We start from the raw sequence: 15,068 nt of genomic DNA on the forward strand, positions 1-15,068 counted from the left end.
CATTTTGCATGTAATGCTTGATAAAGGGAGCGTTTGTGAGCTCAGCGCTGCTTTGCAGCCGTTACCGGAGAATCCTGTATCTCTCCCGCTCTTAAAGCGCCTCTTGCTGGTGGTGGATGAATTTGAATTTGTATATGTATATTTGTGTGTGGGGGAGTGCCGCCACAAATAGAGTGTAAGGCTGTGGGAAACACTGTAGTTACTTCAATCCTTTTATTAAAATAAATATAAAATAACACTACAAATTTAGAAAACATTCTGCTTTAAATATTATAAATTAGTAAAAAGAAAGCAAAAATCAGAAGCTTTTGGTGTTTAAAACATGGTTTTAAATATTAGTGCGCATGTTAGTTGAATAAATGTTTGTGAAATTGCGTATAAACAACATTAAATCATGCAGTGTAAGACAGTGAGTGCGAGTGCTGCCTGTGCATGTGTGTGTGTGTGTGTGCGCTTCACACACACACACACACACGCAGCAGGCAAACAACAGGCACGGCCGACGGTGCGCATGCACATAGAACTCAAACAGCAGACAGAGGAGAAGAGAAGAGTAGAGGGTCTCAAGTTCTCTATCTCAGGCTATAGGCTTCAGCAATGTCTCATGCAAAAAAAACAACACAACTCAAAAATGCCCAGTTGTCTATTTCCCAAGGCATGGTGGGAGACCTTTCCCAAGGCGTGATGGTCTTTGGGAAATAACAGAGCAGAGCCCGGCAGATATAAGGAAAACTACAGAATGTGTTTTTAAAAGCCTGGAATCCCGTTTTTTACACCCGAGCGGATTCCTGCTTTCTCTGACCGCTGGGAGTGACAGAATGAAAGAGAGAGGCCAGCGGAGGAGGGGATGGAGTGAGTGAGAGCTCAGATGGAGAGAGAGGCAGCCTGTGAGCTAGGCCTCACCTGGAATCACTGATATAGTTTTGAGTGCTCGTAAAACCCTGAAGGTTCTCAGTGCTGAGACATTGCCCAGATCCACAAATTCTGTTACATATCTGTAAGGAGGTGAGGGGGAAGGGGGGGGGATCACACACACACACACGCACAAACACACACACGCACACATGTTAGGACAGGACAGGGTAGCAGAGGGAAACGTCACACAGAGACACACACCTGACTGACACCTCTGTTTACGCGCACACGCATGCGCACGTCTATACACACACACGCGCGCACACACATCCCTTACCTGGGATGACTGAGATAGTTTTCAAAGCTCTGAGCACTCTGAAAGTGCGGAGAGCTGACACATTGCCTAGGTTTACAAACTCAGTTACATACCTGTAGAATCAAATAGAGAGTTACCACAAGTGCACGCACACACTCACTCAAACGCACACAACCGCAACCAACATGGATTCAAACAGCTTTCCTTCATCAATGTGTCCAAAACTATCTGAGCACACTGTCATTAACAGTTCAGGAAAAACAGTGTACGGTCTCATTTGTCTTATGTTTTTTATACAAAATAATAAGCACGAGAAGCGTCTTTCTTCAGAGTTACTCACGCCATCAGAATGACACTGAAGTCCAGCCAGTTCCAGGGGTCTCGCAGGAAAGTGAACTTCCCCACGCAGAAGCCCCGTGCCAGGATCTTAATCAGGGACTCAAAGGTGTAGATCCCTGTGAACGTGTACCTGAATGCACACAAACAAAACTTCACTAAGAACAATTACATTGTGTGAAAATGAAACAATCGAGTGTTAAAGATCCCATGTGATGATGCTATTTTATTTGCTGTGCTCTCAAACTTCTTATTGGAAAAAAAAAAAGTCGGAGCAAGGAATGCTGATGGGCTAAAGTTAACAAGGATGTACTTATTCTCAAAAGTTTATTTCTATGAAACAAAAAAAGAGGAGACAAGATAAACAATATATGTTGTGCTGCACAAAACAAAACAAAAAACACCATAAGTTGGTTCATACGACTATATTACAGTCAATTCCAAGTCTTCAGAAACCCTGATACTACAGTATGTGCAAGGTATAGACTTCATTTATTTATTTTTACTGAAATGACTTTGCATCGCATTGAACTCAAAAATTAAACCAGTGAAAAAATGTTCTTTTGAAGATCCAATTGATCCAGATCACTAAAAGGAACCAAATGATTCATGAACGAATCATTCCAATTTGTTCAACAAGGTTAACTCACTGACTCAGTCTACTCACAGCAGTTCTTGAGTTAACAGCTCACTAGAGGGGAAGAATATCATCGAACAATAACAAATATTCAGTAATTTCCTCGCACAAAATTACTGTATGGCTTTAGAAAACAGAATACAGTGCACAAGAATGAACAGTTTAGAATAAACCAATTTTATGATGCTTTTTTGGTGTTTTCTTTTCCATTTTTAGAAATAAACAGATATGGTTGGTCACTATCAAATAAAAACTAGGCATTTTTGTTCCACCGAATAAAAATAGAAAGAATTTTAATTTTAGGATAAATTATTTTACTTATTATATTATTTATAAATTTATAATTTTCTAATTTTAAAAGCCACACCCCCGAAAAAAAAAACTGATTTGCTACTTGGTTTTGTTAGTCAGTAACAGCTATAAATATATAAATAAGGGGGAGAGGACACAATCTACAGATTCATTTTTCGGACAAAATCATGTCCAAACAAGATCATCAATATGTTAAGTTCATTGTCCTGGAAGAGAAAGACAATTTTGACAATTTTGTCAAAAGATTAAACTGTAAAATTATGCACAACTGTGTTAATGATGTGACTTACTCCACATTCTTGGCCCAGTCCGGGGGATTGCTGAGGGTCATGAAGGTGCAGTTGGTCAAGATTGTGCACATGATCACAAAACTGAACATTGTGAGCAGCAGTCAAGGAAGTCAACAAAAACACAAACACACACAAATATTGCATGTATACTCACCCAAATACACCTAATGTCAAGTGCAACCTCAGACAGCACACCTAGGGTAATTGTCTTTATATTATCGATGCTTAAAAGGAAGAAATAATTATTGGATTTGCCAAACATTTGCCAGGTGTGAAGCTTCAAATATTTAAAAGATAGTAAAAATTATTTTAGAGGCGCTTAGTAGAAAACAATTCAACTTACAGAAGCAGAATTGGTCAAGGTAATAGTAAAGTGACAGTTCATAAAAAATGCTGTTCATTGAACTTTCAGTATCAGAACGTATCAGAAGCACAACTGTTTTTAACATCAGTAGTAAGAAGAAATATTTCTTGAGCACCAAATCAGCATATTTCAATGATTTCGGAAAGATTATGTCACATTAAAAACTGGAGTAACGGCTTCTGAAATTCAGCTTTGTCATCACAGGAATAAATTCCATAATTAAAATAGTTAAAAAACAGAAATGTTAATTTTTTATAGCTATTTTAAATTGTAATGATATTTTACAATACTACTATTTTACTGTATTTTTGATCAGAGACATTCATCAACATTAAAAAAATCTTAGAACCCAAACTTTTGAACATTATACAGTATTTATGTTGATCAGATTGTCAGATGTTTGGTCCTGTCTAAGTTTTCTATCAAAACAAGATGAAGTAGACAAGAATGTACTGCTGCAAGTGAAAAGTCTGGAGACTAATCTATACGTTGTTTAAATGCAACATGCATCCATTCAGCTCAAAAAGGATATGAATGCACCAGGACCTTGATGGAGATTCTCCTCAATGGATTGAAGGGGCTCAAAATATACAAAGCCGGCGTAGCATTAAAGCGGAATATAGCCTTGCCACGATTCAATACTATAAAGGTCTGAAGCAGAGAAAAATGGATTGTGGTTACAGTGCACACAATCTGCGACAATCTCTTTTCAAATCTGTTATGTAACTACAGAGAATGATACACGTTATAACACCAGACTGAAGTCCTGCTGGCCATCTAAACGCAAATAACCAGCTTCCATTTTAAAATCTTCTCACACATACTTTTTGGTTGCTGTAGTAGGTGTCCAGGTCCTCCAGCGGGACGGACACAAATTCGGAGGGAAGGTCTCCATAGATAAAGGGCAGGGATTTTCCCGCCTCCAAATCGCTGTTGGGTTTGGGCCCGTTTTCGTCATCATCATCAGGCCGTCTCTCGCCTTTGGGCCGTTGAGCCGCCTCCTCTGCGATGCGGCGCTCGATAGCAGCGAGAGACTCGGGCAAGAAGGGCCGGAAGCTGTCAGGTCCGGGTGGAACGAGCAGATGAGCAGCCATATTGACATCCTGCTCTGGTAGCTGCACCAGCTAATCTCCGCTCACTCTGGGAGCTGAAGGAAGGAAATCACACATTCAGTGCACAGTGGCTGCGAGAGGAAATTGATCATTAAAGTGGAAGTCATTCATTTTTATGAATTGAGTCAATCTGTGAAAATTTAAAACATGAAATAACCACTGTCAGTTTATTTACACGGCGATCAGCATCACAATGGAGACTTGGGAGAAGATTTCATATTCTAATTATTAACAATAAAGAGGCTGTTAATATTCATGCAGTGCCATTAGATGCAGCTTGTTTGTGTGTGTGTGTGTGTGTTTAAGGTTTTGTATTCTAATTATTAACAAGTATGTTACAGTAGAGCAGCAATGCCTGCGGGTCACCAGGCATAAATAGCCAGTCTGGCGTGCTGCCCTAGTGCTGTGGCCAGAACTGTGAGCACCAAACTGGGCATGTACTCAGAGCAAATCAGTTACATTCCCAGGGGCTTCATGACCCCTATGAATCCCCATCTCTTTCAAGATTCAGAGTCTCAAGGAATAGAGACGTATATGTAAGACATGGGGGGGGGAAGCGATATAGAGATGAAGAAAGCATGAGGGAGGGAAAGAGATGAATGTGAATATTGAAATGCTCATACTTTGTAGTTTGGGGTCAATACTTTTTTACCTAATAACTTTTAAATGGTTACAAAAAATAAATTCAGATAAATGTTCAAAAAAATTATCAGTTTATTGGGCAGCACCACTATTTTCAATGCTGATAATAAGGTTATATGGCACCAAATCTGCATAATAGAATGATTTCTGAAGGATCATGATGTGACACTGAAGACTGGAGTAATGACTGCTAAAAGTCAGATTTGATATCACAGGAATATATTAATATATAATATTTAAAATTGTATTAATATTTCACAATTTCACTCTTTTTATTTCCAAACACATTAAAAAATCTTACCAACCCCAAACCTCTGAACAGAAGTGTATTTTATTAAATGACCATTTGGAATACTGAATTCTGATTGGTCAATCACAGAATTTCTCAGTCTAACTGTATAATTTCCTACATTGTTTTTTTCCCCTCACATAATTTCAAGTCAAATCAATATTTTATGTTCATTTATTTATTTGCTGTGTAACACACTCTGTTTCACAGAACTCACACTTGAATCCAAAACCCAGTTTTGTTAGATGATTACATTGATGATTACATACATAAGTGGCACCTGAGCATGCATCTGGCTGTCTAAAAATGGATTTTGAAATTCAACCCCCCCCCAAAAAAAATGCAGATTCATGCATCTTAAACAAAACAATCTTGCAATTCAAGCTGGTGGATTCCAGACAAAAAAAATTAAGCCCTCATTCTTGTTTTTTAAACCATGTTAAAGATGCTATAATTACAATGCATCTCCAGCTAATGTGTGCCTTTCCAAATCCAAATGCTCAGGCTCCATTCTACCTTTTTTAGATAATTGTTTTCGTTTCTAGAATTTTCTAGAACTAGGATTTCTTTTTACACAAACAACAGTTGACACTGCTCCAAGCCACCCACGATGCAAAACCTTAGTCCTCATCCAACTGGAAAGGCATAGTAGTAGTTGCAATAAACATTTCACCAAGCAAACTGAAAAATCAGTATTCTCTTTTTTAACTCACTGTAATCAGTAGTATCTTTTTAACTCACTGGATCCTGCATAGATCATGTCCGCCTTTAATGAATGAAGATGAAAACATTTGCAAAACTGAGTCTGTGACCAAATAAAGTCTGCTATTCACTCCTTCCTTTTTCACAAATAACTAACACACTGAAAAGCAGAGGTGAAAAAACTGTTGCAGATTTCAGTAAGCTTGTGTTACTAATATCCTTATACAAAACTGCACAAAAATTACATGCCCAGAGTAGAAATCATATCTTAAATAAATCAATGCTTAAGAAGATATATTGATATAGTAATTTGAAACATATTTTAAAGGTGTAATTTACCCAAAAACTTTACTTACCCTTAGGCCATCCAAAGATGTTTCTTCATCAGAACAGATTTGGAGAAATTTAACATTACATCACCTGCTCACCAATGGATCCTCTGCAGTAAGTCTAAACAGCTGATAAAAAACATTGCAATCCACAAGCAATCACCATGACTCTAGTCCATCAATTAACATCTGTGAAAAGCTGTGTGTTTAGAAAATAACACAAAAAAACATTATTGAAATGTTCTGGCCAAAACACCACAATAACAGATTCTTAAGAATGCTTCCTCCATTGATAATAACGCTTCATCGAGAGAAAAAGTTCATCCCATTATCTTCTCACTTCACTGACATATTTCTTTAGAACTGTTTTGGACTATTTTGGCTGTTTGGTCTATGCAAATTTCTCTCCTGATTCAGACAAAAATACTTTTTCACTGATATTACGTATCAGCAATATTACGACTAGAGAACTCGTATTTTAGCTGGAATCAACTGTTTGAAATCTTAATGACAGATATATATATATATATATATATATATATATATATATATATATATATATATATATATATATATATATATATATATATTATTACAAACTCACAGCTTTTCAAATCACTAGATGTTAACTGATGGACTGGAGTGGTGTGGATTACTTGATTATTGTGATGTTTTTATCAGCTATTTCAACTCTCATTCTGACGGCACACCAATTCACTGCAGAGGATCCTAGGTGGATGGATCCTAGGATGTTAAAATTTACCAAATCTGTTCTGATGAAGAAATAAAATCATCAGAATCTTGGATGGCCTGAGGGTGAGCAATTTATTTATTTTTTATTTTTTTACCAGACTTCCATTTTTGGGTGATCTACACTATTCCTTTAAGACTCAATTTCTTGGTCCAATAACCAAGTTTGAGTTGCATTAAACTGAAAAGTGCAGTTTTTCTATGCAGAACTCCATCTAACAAGGTCTTATAGACAAAATCTTCCTGGGTGCCCTGGTCTGCTCTGGGCTAGATTTCATTGTACAACTGTGACTAATATTCGGCAAGCAATTGTTTGTGTGCATGTGGGTCTGTGAGTGAGCACTGTGAGCTGTCTCTCTCTCCCTGCCATCACCCAGCCAGTTCAACCTGTTCCCTCTGCGGACAGAGGTAAAAAAACAACTCCCTCATCCATGCATCCATGTATCCACCCATCCACGCACTCAACCCCTCTCCAAAAATGAGCCAACCCTCTGGGGTGCCATTACTCCCAGCCCTCCCTAATGCACACCTGTCTCCAGGGTCAAAGTCAGGCTTGATCTAAAATTCTAAACTAGCATACACATCAGTATAAAACATGTCACCTTAGTGGATCCTGCATGCTACTTCATGTTACTACGATATTGAAAGATCCTGACAGTATGTCACTGAGAAGGTGGATCAAAATATTCCAGGCCAACTCTATGTATCCGAAATGTGTCAGAATTTATCATCAAACCTTTCCCTCAAATGTCAAACAGTCATGCATACATATTCAGACACTATATGTGACAGATGTGGAGGAAGTGACCCTTCACACTCATACAGCATCTAAACTCATCACTTGATATTTCCTAAAAAGGCTGTTGCTGTTTTCTAATCAAGAATGTACAATTTTTCCTCAACTGTGCGCTAGAATCGTTCTGCTCCGTCGTGGATAATAGGGATTCGCAACAGCTGCTCTCCATGGTGCTGAAACACAGGTGCGCCTGGGCTCAGCTCAGGTCATCCGCCAAGCGCTTCCTCCAGCGCGTCACATTCGCGTGTTATTCTTAATGCCAGTTTTTCAGACACATTGACGCTTACGTGTTTAACACGACTGATTCATTGAATTAAATAACAGCGATTTTAAAGGCTATTAACATAAATACAGAAATTCATAATTCATAAATGAGTTTTCAGTCGGTACAGGTTGTTCCTTAGGATTTCACTTACTGATTTATATTTTTATGCATAATAACAACAACATTTCTAAAGAGTGCAAACTGTAAACGAGTGCCCAAGACAACGTTCAAAATGGATTAATGTTAATTTTGGCGTTTTCTTATAAGTAGCCTATGTTTCAACAAGTCAGATATTTGAGGACCTCTCAAGATCAGCATAACATGATTCCAGTTTACGGATGATGTTTATCACGTTTGTTATTTAAGGCATTCAGTGGCGACTGAAGCCCAAGGTGATCTTGAAGGTCCTACCTTTATAGATGAGGATTCATTTCGAGCGCAGGGGCGAAGCAGCTGTCGCCATGTTGACGTCTCCGGCTATTTTCATTCCGCAGGCTCGAGGTCCACCCAAACGGCAAATCCGTACATGACACAATTTACACGGCCATTTCTAGAGCTTTATTTCAAAAAACCACCGCCCGCGGCTACAACAGCTCTACATTTCCATCCCTGACGGCACCGACTGAAGAACTGAGATTGATGTAATTCCACGTAACGAGAAACCCACCCAAAGGGTTAAACGGTGTCTAGGCGACAGAGAAAACGTCTCTGGGCGTGCCTTTTTTTACTGACCAAAAATGTCTCCAACCTAAACGAGTTTAAGAGGCAAAAAGGTTCACATTAACACCTTAAATTGGCACATTTTGGCGTATTCGGATTGTGTTTTTTAACCTTGTGTACCGCCAGTGTGCGACGGTGGGTGGGTGTGGATATGTGAGGGAAGGAGGGGGTCGCGATTGCTCCTCTTTTCAATGACAATTATCAATATAATTTACGTGCTATGTGGAAATCTTGGGACGTTCTCGAAACCAGAGTTGTCGTTCTATTAAGCTTAAAACAGTCGACCGCAGTCCTTCGTTCAAACAGCATCTCCCTAATTTTGATAGATCAGCCAAATTCAGCACCACCATCATCATCTCCATAGGCAACAGCGCACAGAAACCCAAACATCTGTCTAGTTTTTTACATTCACAAATCCTTCGTAAAATCCCTGATATGGCTTAAAACGATAATGCCAGCGATCCAAATCCCGTTTAAACTCGTTATAAGTGGCTGGATGATCCGAATTACTGCGCAAACATATGCCTCAACCTTCGTGATCTTTATATGGATACGATTATTTTTTTATTTTTTTTCACGTCAACTGATCATAATCCCATTCTGTTTGATGTTGAGCAGTCAGAGGATGACCTTTAAATGAATGCATCATCACATTCTTCATTTGCCTTAAGGACACTTAGTCCTAATCACACAACTGTCTTTTCACAAACAAATACATATTTTGAGATAAATATAGACCTATATATAGGCTATCAGTGTTACAACATTATTTACACAATCTTTGCGGTCGTAATAGCATATGAGGGGTTATAAACCAAAAACATGATTTTCTTTTGCCAGGCCTTTCTAGACGTTTCTGAATTGATCTTTTACTCACCATTGCAATGCCTGTCAGGCTCGAACCTGGATGACGGTAATTTCCAATAACTTCGTTTTTACCGTAAGTTCCGCCTATTGTGTTTTTCTCCCACTAAAACACGGTTGTTGTCAAACAGATGGAGAGGACGCGGCGATGTTTTTATCCAGTGAAAGTCGCTCTCAGCTGTCGTTCGTCTCCCCAAATATCACGGATGACAGTCGCTTCCGGTTATCGGTGGCTTGGGTGGTGGGAGTGACGCGTGCGCGAGCCTCACGACTCGACTCCAGACCCGCACGTGAGGCCCCGGCCGACCACCGTTAAGAAAACACGGAGGTTAGACGCGGTTGCACAGAGAAGAAATGTCAAGCTTCTTCTTATTCTTCTTCTTCCCTTTTTTATTGGTTATGTCATAGGCATTTGACAGGTAGGCTAGTATTTATGGCATCAATGGCTAATTCACACTTTTTATTGAGAAAAAAATAATTCTAATTAGAGGAAATTAGGCTATTACTCTAACAATGATTATTTTTAATGATTAAAAAGTTCAAAACTTTCTAGAATAGGCCTAATAGTTTTTGCTCCAAACTAAAATGTGTTTTAAACGTTAGAAATGTACATTGCATTTTAGCATATTACCATTCACATTATTGTTCCTCCAGAAATTACTTTATTTTTAACATTGGTTTAACTATTTACATTTCAAAAGGCTATAATAGGGCATTTAAATGGCAGGGTATGGCATGTTGTCACAAAAGATTAAGGTGGTTTGAGTGCACTGTAAAAAAAAACAAAAAAAGGATTTGTTGACAACTTGACTTAGTCAAGTCAAGGAAATGCTCAATAGCTTTTTGTAACCTTTTAATGTGCCTATGCAAAAATTGACAGCAGGCTAAAATTTACTTAAGCATTGATAAACATTCCCTGGGAAATATTCTCTGCAATAAAAGTGTGATAACTAGCTTTGGTCTTTCCTGTGTTTCTTTGCTTGAAATGTCATAAGAAATGTCCAATACTTTAATTTACAGTACTTCTTTTAAAAGATATAAAGAATTTCAGATGTTATTTTTTAGACATTTAGTTTGAATTGTTAGTTAAAATGCTGTTGTTTATATTAAAATTGTGTTGATAACACATGCCTTTGAAGACCAGCACAATGATAACCAATAGTTTTAATTTTATATTTAACTTTTACATTTACCTTCTATCTAAAGTTGTATCTTCTGTTACTCTTTTACACTTTATTTTGTAAGTAGGCCTACACACTCAGAATAATATTGTGTCCAATGTTTTCATGCAAATTAGTAATAAATGGATGAACTGGGAAGAATAAACTATAGAATAAATTACCCTAAATATACTGTAAAAAATGAACGCTATCACATTTGTATGGACCACAGAAGGAAAGTCTATGTATGTTCTCTCTGGGGAAAAACAGTTTCAAATAAGATTAAATGAGATTAAAATGATTTTAAGCCTGTTTTTTGTCTATCTAGGAGTATATTTTACTTTCAAGCATCTAGGGTTGCGTTTCTCGAAACCTTAACGCTACGTCGTTCGTAAGTTATACCTTAAGGTGTACCTTGACGTTAATAGGTGTTTCCTGAAACGTTCTTAGTTAAGGATACCTTCTGTAAGTCATTCGTTCGTAAGGTTAGTCTGGACCACTCTTAGCTACACCTTATCGCTGTTCACAGTTCACTCCGCTAGTGGCCACCACTGTGCAAAAGGCTTCTTCACGTTTCAGTCGATACAATTGTAATTCTGTGGCAAGAAAAAGTGCAGAAATATTAATTAAATATTAATATTAATAAATATTACAATTCTAAAGTTGTATACACCCAGTGTTCAGTTAGTGTTCAATTAAAGTGTTTTATGCAAAGAATAAAACTGTCATTATACTGATTGTTTTTAGTTTTTCCATTATAATATACAAAGGCACATCGGCTGGCAAACCATTAAGGCAGCACATAATTAGGAGTCTATTTAAAGGGAATGAATGTGATGGGGAGTTTGGTCAAACCATGGCAGCGAGACAGTGAATAGTTTTCCTAAATCAAGGACGGCTGCGTCCGCGGAGCCAGTTAGTGTATGTGCACTAATTCATAATAGCGTGAGAATAGCTACCATGTCAAAAGATACAATTATAAAAATTTTTTTTTTTTTTTTTAAATCGCCTGCCACGGGAGCAAATTCAACAGCTTTTACATCTTGTTAGTCCAACTTAGTCGAGATAAACTCGACGGAGCTACCCTAAGCCCCGAAATTCAGCTGCTGGCGGCTCTCCGTTTTTATGCTGTGGGGAGTTTTCTGTAGGTGGTTGGGAATGCATATGGGCTAAGCAAGGCCTCGGTGTGGCGGTGCGTTTACTCAGTCACAGACATCCTGTTTACCTTTTACCTTTTTATCCTGAATACTTTTTAAAATCTTTTTTACTGAATACTTTTGGCCGTGAGGAGGCACACTTGCAAACTTACACACACACACACACACACACACACACACACATGATATCCAAGGTTGCATTTAATTTGCAATTTGGATTATTTTATAAATGCAGTGAGCCCCGATAATTTCTAATATTTCTAAAGTACTTCTTTATAATGAACATCCCTTTCTCAATACTTTACCCGCTCTATAACGCAGTGAAGGAGCGCCTGTATATAGTGAACAATCGATTCTCGAGCCATCGATATCAACCTATTCAGCACCACCGCCATGGACAGCACCTGCTAACGTCGCACGTAAAAATGTTTACCTTAAGCAACATCCTAAGGCAGTGGTTCTGTCCTGGAGTACCCCCAGCCCTGCTCATTTTGTATGTCTCCCTCATCTGTCACACCTGATTCAACTCATCAGCTCATTAGTGGAGACTGTAAGACCTGAAGTGGGTGTGTCAGATATAGGGAGACATACAAAATGTGCAGTGCTGGGGATACTTCATGGAGGGGTTTGAGAACCACTGTCCTAAGGTATAGTTCGGGGAATACACCTAGGAAAGGTATACCCCTAGTAAAGGTGTACCTTTAGAGTCTTAGCGCGCTAAGAGACACCATTATCGGGAAACGCAGCCCAGGACTGTACAGGTTCAGTAAATACTATTGTGTTATATTGAGGCCGTTCGTTTCTCAAATCCCTAAATTACAAAGACACGGTCAAAATGAATTATCCTTATCCATGCTTGAAAGAGGCTGCTGGCTAACGCTGCACCTGAGGCATGGGAGAGGCGCTTCTCCAAACAATGCGTGTGCGCCCTCTGCTGGCGACAAGGCGGCGTTTCTAACGACTCCTTCACTATCACATGGAGCTGACTTCATTAATTGCTAAGAAACTTCGCGCGTTCTCTTCGGTTGTAAATCACATGTTTAGTATGGATGAGTGCACTTTCTTAAAAATACACACTCAGAACAGATCAGTGATTTACTGCGTTACAGCGGCTGTTGTGTGCCAGCTCGTCGCGCCTCCGCAGGGCTCTTGGTGATGCATGACGCATCGTGCTGGTTTTGACATTCACTGAGCTTCCCTCATTAAGCGCTCTCGCCCGCGGGTTGTCATCGAGGCATAGGGCGTTCTGAAGGATCACCAGCCCGCCGAGCGAACAGAATACGGGTAAACTCTCTCAGTGGAGCAGCTGGCTATGACAGAAGTGTTTACCCTGCAGACCGGATGCATAACCCGATAATAGCCTAGGCTTCGTTCAGCGAAAGGATCTTGCGTTCCTCAGACACTGTTGTCTGGACAAACGATGGACGCATTTAGAAACAGACATTTAGATGAACGTTAAACCTTTAAAAATCTACCCTGTCCTGCAGATTTGCTTTTTTCAACATCAAGAAGATCGGGGCAGGCGTTTTCTTTCGGAACATGCTTCACAACTCCTTGTTCAAGCTCTTGTTCTGTCCAGGCTGGACTATTGCAGTGCTCTCTTGACATCTTCCAGTCAGTTCTATCAAACCCTTACAATTAACCCAGAACGCGGCAGCAAGATAATTTTTGAGCCAAAAAGAATGCACGTCACACCTCTGTTTATCAGTTTGCACTGGCTTCCAATAGCCCTGCTCCCCTTTACCTAAATTCACTACTTCAGACTTATGTGCCCTCTAGAAGCTTGCGTTCTGCAATTGAATGTCGAAAATGTTTTTGTGAAAAAAAAAAGTGAAAAGTTGTGGTGTCTTGAAGTTTGGGTTATTAAGGTGACCCAAGTAAGGTGACCCATACTTGGAATCCGTGCTCTGCTTTAACCCATCCAAAATGCACACACACAGCAGTGAACACACACACACACACACACACACACACACACACACACACACACCCGGAGCAGTGGGGAGCAGTGTGTGGTGATTTGTGCTGGGGGGGCAGTTGGGGTTTTGGTGTTTTGGTGAATTGCTCATTGGTAGTTTTGTTGTGGTTTTGGAGGTTGCTGTACATTCACTCCCCCCACCTACAGTTTCCTACCGGCCCGAGACTCAAACTCACAACCCTTTGGATTACAAGTCCAACACTCTAACAGTTAGGCCACGACTTCCCCCTACAAAGAAGCACAAAATCACTTTCACTGACATTTAAATTAAATGTTCCCTCCTGGAGGAATGACCTGCCCAACTCAATCCGAGCAGAGCTCTTAGCCATCTTCAAGGATCGGCTAAAAACACATTTCGTCCAATTTTTTTTTTACCCTCTAACGCTAGCACTCTCTATTCTAATTCTATTCTTTAAAAAAAAAAAAAAAAAAATCTTCACTCCATTCATTTAATGCTTGTTTTCTTAAAAAAAAACACCAGCTTTTCTCAACTTTTTGTATTCTATTTGTTTTCTTTTTATTTATTATACAATTAACAAAAGCAAAAAAGGCCTCTAACACTAGCTTTCTCTATTCTTTTTCTATTTTTTCTATTTCTAAACTATGAATTACCAGATGATTTGTAGTGGAAAAACTGTAAAAGGACATATTTTTAAAAAATAATTTAGTTTTCTTCTTGTTTTTGTTATCAGTAATGTACATTAGGGTGTTTGTGTTACATTTTCTGTTATTTAGTTAATATTTCATCATTGTCATGTGTGTTACCCTGATAGCATTTTGTCTCTGTGGTCCTATGCACTGTCAGTACACAAGTATTGGCCATATTTTATCTAAGAGAAACTGAATTATCATGCAACTTTATATTTTGCTTTATTATGGTGGCTATCTGTATATTTGAATGTTATAATAAGATATAAGATATAAGTTTTGAAATATACAGGCATTCCATTAAACTGGAAATTTCGCCATAGTATTTTTATAGTGAATTTCTGGCAACCACAGCTGCCATGTTTTTACAGTAAATTAACTTTTTTTTTAACAGTACTGGGATGTAAAATTGCTCTACATTAAATAATCACCCTTAAATTACCTAAAAATGAATTGCTGTAAATGCCAAATGACTTAAGATACTTCAAATTCGTATTTACTTCAAAGAAAAATACAGCATCATACATTTTCATTAGATTAAAAAGG

General features: G+C 38.6%; 1 pseudogene; it reads right to left on the reverse strand.

The window, feature by feature from the left end:
- The window catches only part of LOC109092412, a 100,360-nt pseudogene extending 90,992 nt beyond the window's left edge, over positions 1-9,368 (reverse strand).
- Positions 9,369-15,068: the final 5,700 nt, after the last annotated feature.

Source organism: Cyprinus carpio, chromosome B6 (assembly GCF_018340385.1).
Source record: "Cyprinus carpio isolate SPL01 chromosome B6, ASM1834038v1, whole genome shotgun sequence".
Taxonomy (NCBI): Eukaryota; Metazoa; Chordata; class Actinopteri; order Cypriniformes; family Cyprinidae; genus Cyprinus; species Cyprinus carpio.